The sequence below is a fragment of the Cebus imitator genome, unplaced genomic scaffold, assembly GCF_001604975.1.
Source record: "Cebus imitator isolate Cc_AM_T3 unplaced genomic scaffold, Cebus_imitator-1.0 Scaffold857, whole genome shotgun sequence".
In the NCBI taxonomy this organism is placed as follows: Eukaryota; Metazoa; Chordata; class Mammalia; order Primates; family Cebidae; genus Cebus; species Cebus imitator.
In genome coordinates, this window is record NW_016108172.1 from 158712 (window position 1) to 164638 (window position 5927).

The 5927-nt window shown below is 38.8% G+C and overlaps 1 protein-coding gene and 1 long non-coding RNA gene across 3 annotated transcripts in view; one reads left to right on the forward strand and one right to left on the reverse strand.

The window, feature by feature from the left end:
• LOC108297894 (zinc finger protein 253-like) overlaps positions 1 to 5927 on the reverse strand; it is a 29051-nt gene that overhangs the window by 20936 nt on the left and 2188 nt on the right. The window lies entirely within an intron of this gene.
• The window catches only part of LOC108297896, a 5641-nt gene continuing 2598 nt past the window's right edge, over positions 2885 to 5927 (forward strand). Inside the window, exon 1 of the long non-coding RNA XR_001822378.2 lies at positions 2885 to 3024. This is a non-coding gene — a long non-coding RNA (uncharacterized LOC108297896). The remainder of the gene's footprint in view (positions 3025 to 5927) is intronic.

Below are 5927 nucleotides of genomic sequence, written 5' to 3' on the forward strand. Positions count from 1 at the left end.
AGAAATCATTCTATTATAAAGACATATGCACATGTATGTTCACTGTGGCACTGTTTACAATAGCAAAGACTTGGAGCCAACCCAAATGCCCACCAATGATAGACTGGATAAGGAAAACGTGGCACATATACACCATGGAATGCTATGCAGCCATGAAAAATGATGAGTTTGTGTCCTTTGTAGAGAAATGGATGAACCTAGAAACCATCATTCTCAGGAAACCAAACACCACATGTTCTCACTAATAAGTGGGTGTTGAACAATGAGAACACATGGACACAGGGAGGGCAACATCACACACTGGGGTCTCTTTGGGGGTGGGGTGCTAGGGGAGCAATAGCAGGTGGTCGGAAGGATAATATTAGGAGAGATATCTAATGTAGGTGAAGGGGGGATGGAGGCAGCAAACCACCATGGCATGTGTATACCCATGTAACAATCCTGCAAGATCTGCACATGTACCCCAGAAATTACAGTAAAAAAAAAAAAAAAAAAAAAAAAAAAAAAAAAAAAAAAAAAAAAAACTTAAGTTTACAAGAAAAAAAGAAAAACAACCTCATTAAAAAGTAGGCAAAAAATATGAACAAATGCTTTTCAAAAGAAGACACACCTGTGGCTAACATGTATATTTTTAAAAACATTCATCACTAATTATTAGGGAAATGAAAGACAAACCACTATGAGATACCATTTTACAGCAGTCAGCAATGGCTTTATTAAAAAGTCAAAAGGTAACAGATGCTGTCAAGATTGTAGGAAAAAAAAAGGAAATGCTTATACACAGGTGGGAGTTTAGTTCAACCATTGTGCAAAACAGTGTAGCAATTTCTCACAGAACTAAAAACAAAATTATCATTTGATCCAGCAATGTTATAATATAAATTATTCTTTCAAAAAGACACATGTGCCGGACACGGTGGCTTACACCTGTAATCCCAGCACTTTGGGAGGCAGAGGTGGGCGAATCACCTGAGGTCGGGAGTTAAGAGACCAGCCTCACCAACATAAAGAAAAGCTGTTTCTATTAAAAATAGAAAATTTGCCAGGTATGGTGGCGCATGCCTGAAATCCCAGCTACCTGGGAAGCTGATGCCAGAGAATCACTTGAACTCAGGAGGCAAAGGTTGCAGTGAGCAGAGATCATGTCACTGCACTCCAGCCTGGGCAACGAGATTAAAACTCTGTCTCAAAAATAAATAAATAAATAAATAAAGACACATGCACATGCATGTTCATGGTAACAATATTCAAAACAGATAAGACATGGAATCTGCTGGGTACGGTGGCTCACGCCTGTAATCTCAGCATTTTGGGAAACCTAGGTGGGCAATTCACCTAAGGTCAGGAGTTTCAGACCAGCCTGGCCAACATAGTAAAACCCCATTTATAGTAAAAATATAAAAAAGTAGCCAGGAGTGGTGGCATGTGCCTGTAATTCTAGCTACTTGGGAGGCTGAGTCAGGAGAATCGCTTGAACCTGGGAGGCGGAGGTGGCAGTGAGCAGACATCTCATCATTTCACTCCAGCTTGGGCAAAAAGAGTGAAAATTCCATCTCAAAAAACAAACAATAACAACAACAGAAAATTACACAAATACATAGAATCAACCTAAATCCCTATCAATGGTAGACTGAATAAGGAAAACGTGGTATACATGGGCATGGTGGCTCCTAAATGTAATCCCAGAAATTTGGGAGGCCAAGGTAGGTGGATGGCCTGAATTCATGAGTTCAAAACCAGTCTAAAAGACAAGGCAAAACCCCATCTCTACATAAACAGCAAAACAAAATATTACCTGTGCATGGTGGTATGCACCTGTACTTACAGCCACTTGGGAGGCTGAGGTAGAAGGATTGCTTAAGCCCAGGAAGTTGAGGCTGCAACGAGCCAAGATTATGTCACTGCACTCCAGCCTGGACAACTGAGTGAGATTTTTTCAGAAAAGTAAAATAACATAAAATAAGGTTTAATAAAAACAAAATATGTACATAAACACTGGAATACTTTGTGGCCATACAAAAATAGCAAGATTATGTCCTTTGTAGCAACATGGAAAACGAATGCAGAAACTGAAAGCCAATGCATGATATTATTTAAGAGTTAAGAGGTAAATAATAACACACGGACACAAAAAAGGGAATAGACACTGAAGTCTAGTCAAGGGTGGAGGGTGAGAGGACAAAGAGGATCAGAAAAACAAACAAACAAACACAAACAACTGTTTGGTGCTATATTACCACAGTGATAAAATGATCAGCATTCCAAAGCCCATGACAGAATTTTACCTATGTAACAAACCTGCACATGTACCCCTGAACNAAAAAAAAAAAAAAAAAGGAAATGCTTATACACTGCTGGTGCGAGTTTAGTTCAACCATTGTGTAAAACAGTGTAGTAATTTCTCACAGAACTAAAAATTATCATTTGATCCAGCAATTTTATAATATAAATTATTCTTTCAAAAAGACACATACACGGGGCATGGTGGCTCACACCTGTAATCCCAGGCCGAGATGGGTGGATCACATGAGGTTGGGAGTTTGAGATCAGCCTGACCAACATAGAGAAACCCCATTTCTACTAAAAATAGAAAATTTGCCAGGTGTGGTGGCGCATGCCTATAATCCCAGTTACCTGGGAAGCTGATGCTGGAGAATTGCTTGAACTCGGGAGATGAAGGTTGCGGTGAGCCAAGATCACGTGATTGCACTCCAGCCTGGGCAACAAGATTAAAAGTAGGTCTCAAAAAAATAAAAAAGACATGGAATCTGCTGGGTACGGTGGCTCACGTCTGTAATCTCAGCACTTTGGGAAGCCTACGTGGGCAGATCACCTAAGCTCAGGAGTTTGCGACCAGCCTGGCCAACATAGTGAAACTCCATTTCTAGTAAAAATATAAAAAAGTAGCCAGGCATGGTGGCACGTGCCTGTAATTCCAGCTATTCGGGAGGCTGAGGCAGAAGAATCGCTTGAACCCAGGAGGCAGAGGTGGCAGTGAGCCAACATCTCACCATTTCACTCCAGGTTGGGCGAAAAGAGTGAAAATTCATCTCAAAAACAGACAGACAAACAATAACTACAAAAGAAAACCACACAAAGACATGGAATCAACCTAAAGCCCTATCGGTGGTAGACTGAATAAAGAAAACATGGTATAGATGGGCATTGCGGCTCCTGCATGTAATCCCAGAAATTTGGGAGGCTGACGTTATGTGGATGGCCTGAATTCATGAGTTCAAAACCAGCCTAAAAGACAAGGCAAAACCCCATCTCTAAAAAAATGGCAAAACAAAATATGACCTGTGCATTGTGGTGTGCACATGTATTTATAGCAATTTGGGATGCTGAGGTAGAAAGATTGCTTAAGCCCAGGAGGTTGATTGAGGCTGTCAATTCTGTAAAGTTTGCTGAACACCAAGCAATTCTCCAACACCAACTTATTGTTTAATATTGTAATTCTGACTCCACCCAGAGTCGGCACAGGTTCTGATTCAGAGCTCAGTCCCACAACATTATCCTTACTGCAAATGCCAGTCACAAACCTTATGGGCTCATCTATGCTTCTGAGTTACTATTTAAAAACTGGAGACTTTGATAATATCCCTCAAGTTCAATAACTTGATAGAGCTACTCACAGAACTCAGCAAAACACTCTAGTTACGTTTACCAGTATATTTTAAAAGATACAATCCAGGACAAGTCAAATGAAAGAAATGAATAGAACAAATAAAAAGATGGGCAGAATGAGGCACATAGATAATCCAGGTGAATAGCTGTGATTAATAGAATTCTCCATCCTTCCCATTATGACTTAGATGGCACTCTCTTTTCTTACCTTTCACATAGCCAGACACAGACTATCCAGTTGCTTTTTCTCATCTAAAAAAAAAAAGAGCTGAATTTGTCTTCAGTGATCAAAATAAAATACTTAATCAAACTTTACTCAAGTTTATCTCCATTCCACAGACTCCTGAACTCTGAACTCTCAGACTCTACCTTAGTCTGAGCCAACATACAAATAAATGTATGTTACATTTCTCCTAAGAACATGCTGACTTCAGGGTAAAACACTCTCTGACCTAAAATCTGATTAGTCACCCTCCATTTGCCATTCCCCTTGAGCCTTCTTTTTAATTGGCTTTGCTCCTCCCTATGAAAGAAAGCCCTTGTCTACCTAAATTTTGTAATATTTATAGATCTTATAACTGGCACTTTCTCCTGTTGCAATATTCCTCTGGAATTCAATTTTTACTTTTTACTTAAATCTAACTGCTATATTTTACAAAAATTAGAAACTGTCTCAAAACAGTAATAACTTCATCTTCAGTAAGATTCCCCAGTCTCCTTTCATCTGCCTGTGGACCCCCAGCTTTCCAAGGCTTTGAAGCTTCTCTCAGTGTAAAGGCTTCTTCCATGGCTGAGGTGAGCAGGCTGAGACACCTGCACAGGAAGCTACTCAGAGAAAACTAATTGGACCTTCAATAACCTCTTTATGCAGGTTCACTGTTAGCCTTAGCTCAGAGTCACTGGCCTCAGGCTTTAATTTTCATCTCAGAGTTATTCACTTGACTTTTGAAACTGTGTGTAAAATTCAGCAAAATTACTCAAACACAGTATCAACATAAGGGAAGAAAATTTTAAGGTGTCTACATTTCATACCTGAATAAGAAAAGCAACAGTATCTATTTCTTTCAAACAATAAATGTATTATTGGATTATTTTAATTAAAAATTATTTAGTAAACAATTAGTCACATGGTAACACTTCTAAGGCAACCAAAATTGAGTATGAAAATTAGAAATCAAGGTAATGGAACAGAGAACAGGGATAGTCACCGTCACAAATGTACATTGCAAGAAGAGGACCTAATGTCTTCATGAATCTATGTAACTCACCAGTTATCTATCACAATTTTTTGTGGAAAGGTATTCATTTTCCACAGCCAAAATGCAAGAGAGATTTCTCCTATTCTTTTCCTTCATAGCTAGCATTCTGAATGCTAAGTCTTAAAATTCTGTTTGAAATCACCAACCCATAAAAAAAAAACACACCTGAGAAAATTTCAAAACTCATGTTGTGAAAGAAAAAGGTAAATGAGAATTTTTAACAAATAAAAATATATAATTAGACATAATTTTTTTGTTTATGAAAGCCATCTCTTTTATGACCTTTGCAAATATTGTTTGTTTTTTTTTTCCTTTCAAGCCCTACTAATAAAACGTAACTTACAATTAAAAACTGAGGTCCAACTAAGTAAACAATCTTTTAAAGGTGTCAAACCCAGAGAGTGGCAGTGCTGATTAAAAAACAAATGTGCCTTACTCATGTGTCAAGTAAGGCCATTCAATCACTTGAGAGACTCTCCATCCCATCCTCTCACTTAAGTGCTCAATAACAACCTTATGAGGAGATGTTGCACTATGTGTGCCCCAGTGAGTGTCCCAGATACGTTTCACTTCGAAAGATCTGACATCATCTCACTGGGGTCAGGTTGTTTCCGACTTGTGGAATGCCCTTTTTTCCCCACAAATTTTAAAAATATTTTTCTCTAACTATATTTATTTCACGTTTTTTTCTGCCCCCTTAAAAAAATCCAAGGGGCAGAAATTATTTCTATGTTTTTCCCTCAATACCAGCATCTGATTAGCAGACCAAAAATGTGTCTCCCAGAAATGGAAGCTGGATTGGGTAAAGACAGTTTTAATGTCTCAAGGGGTTAGCTTTTCAAAAAACAGAGTACACCAGGAGATTCCTGTCAGCTCCATGGCTTCCATCTTCTTCCTTGATAGGCTACATTCCATACCTCAGGTTGTCCTATGAGAGAAAATAAACCAGGAGCTACTCCAGTAGACATAACCATGCCGGGTATCTTCATTTATCCCAAAACAGTACTTAAACCCAGGACCAGGTTGGCTGAGGAAAAATAA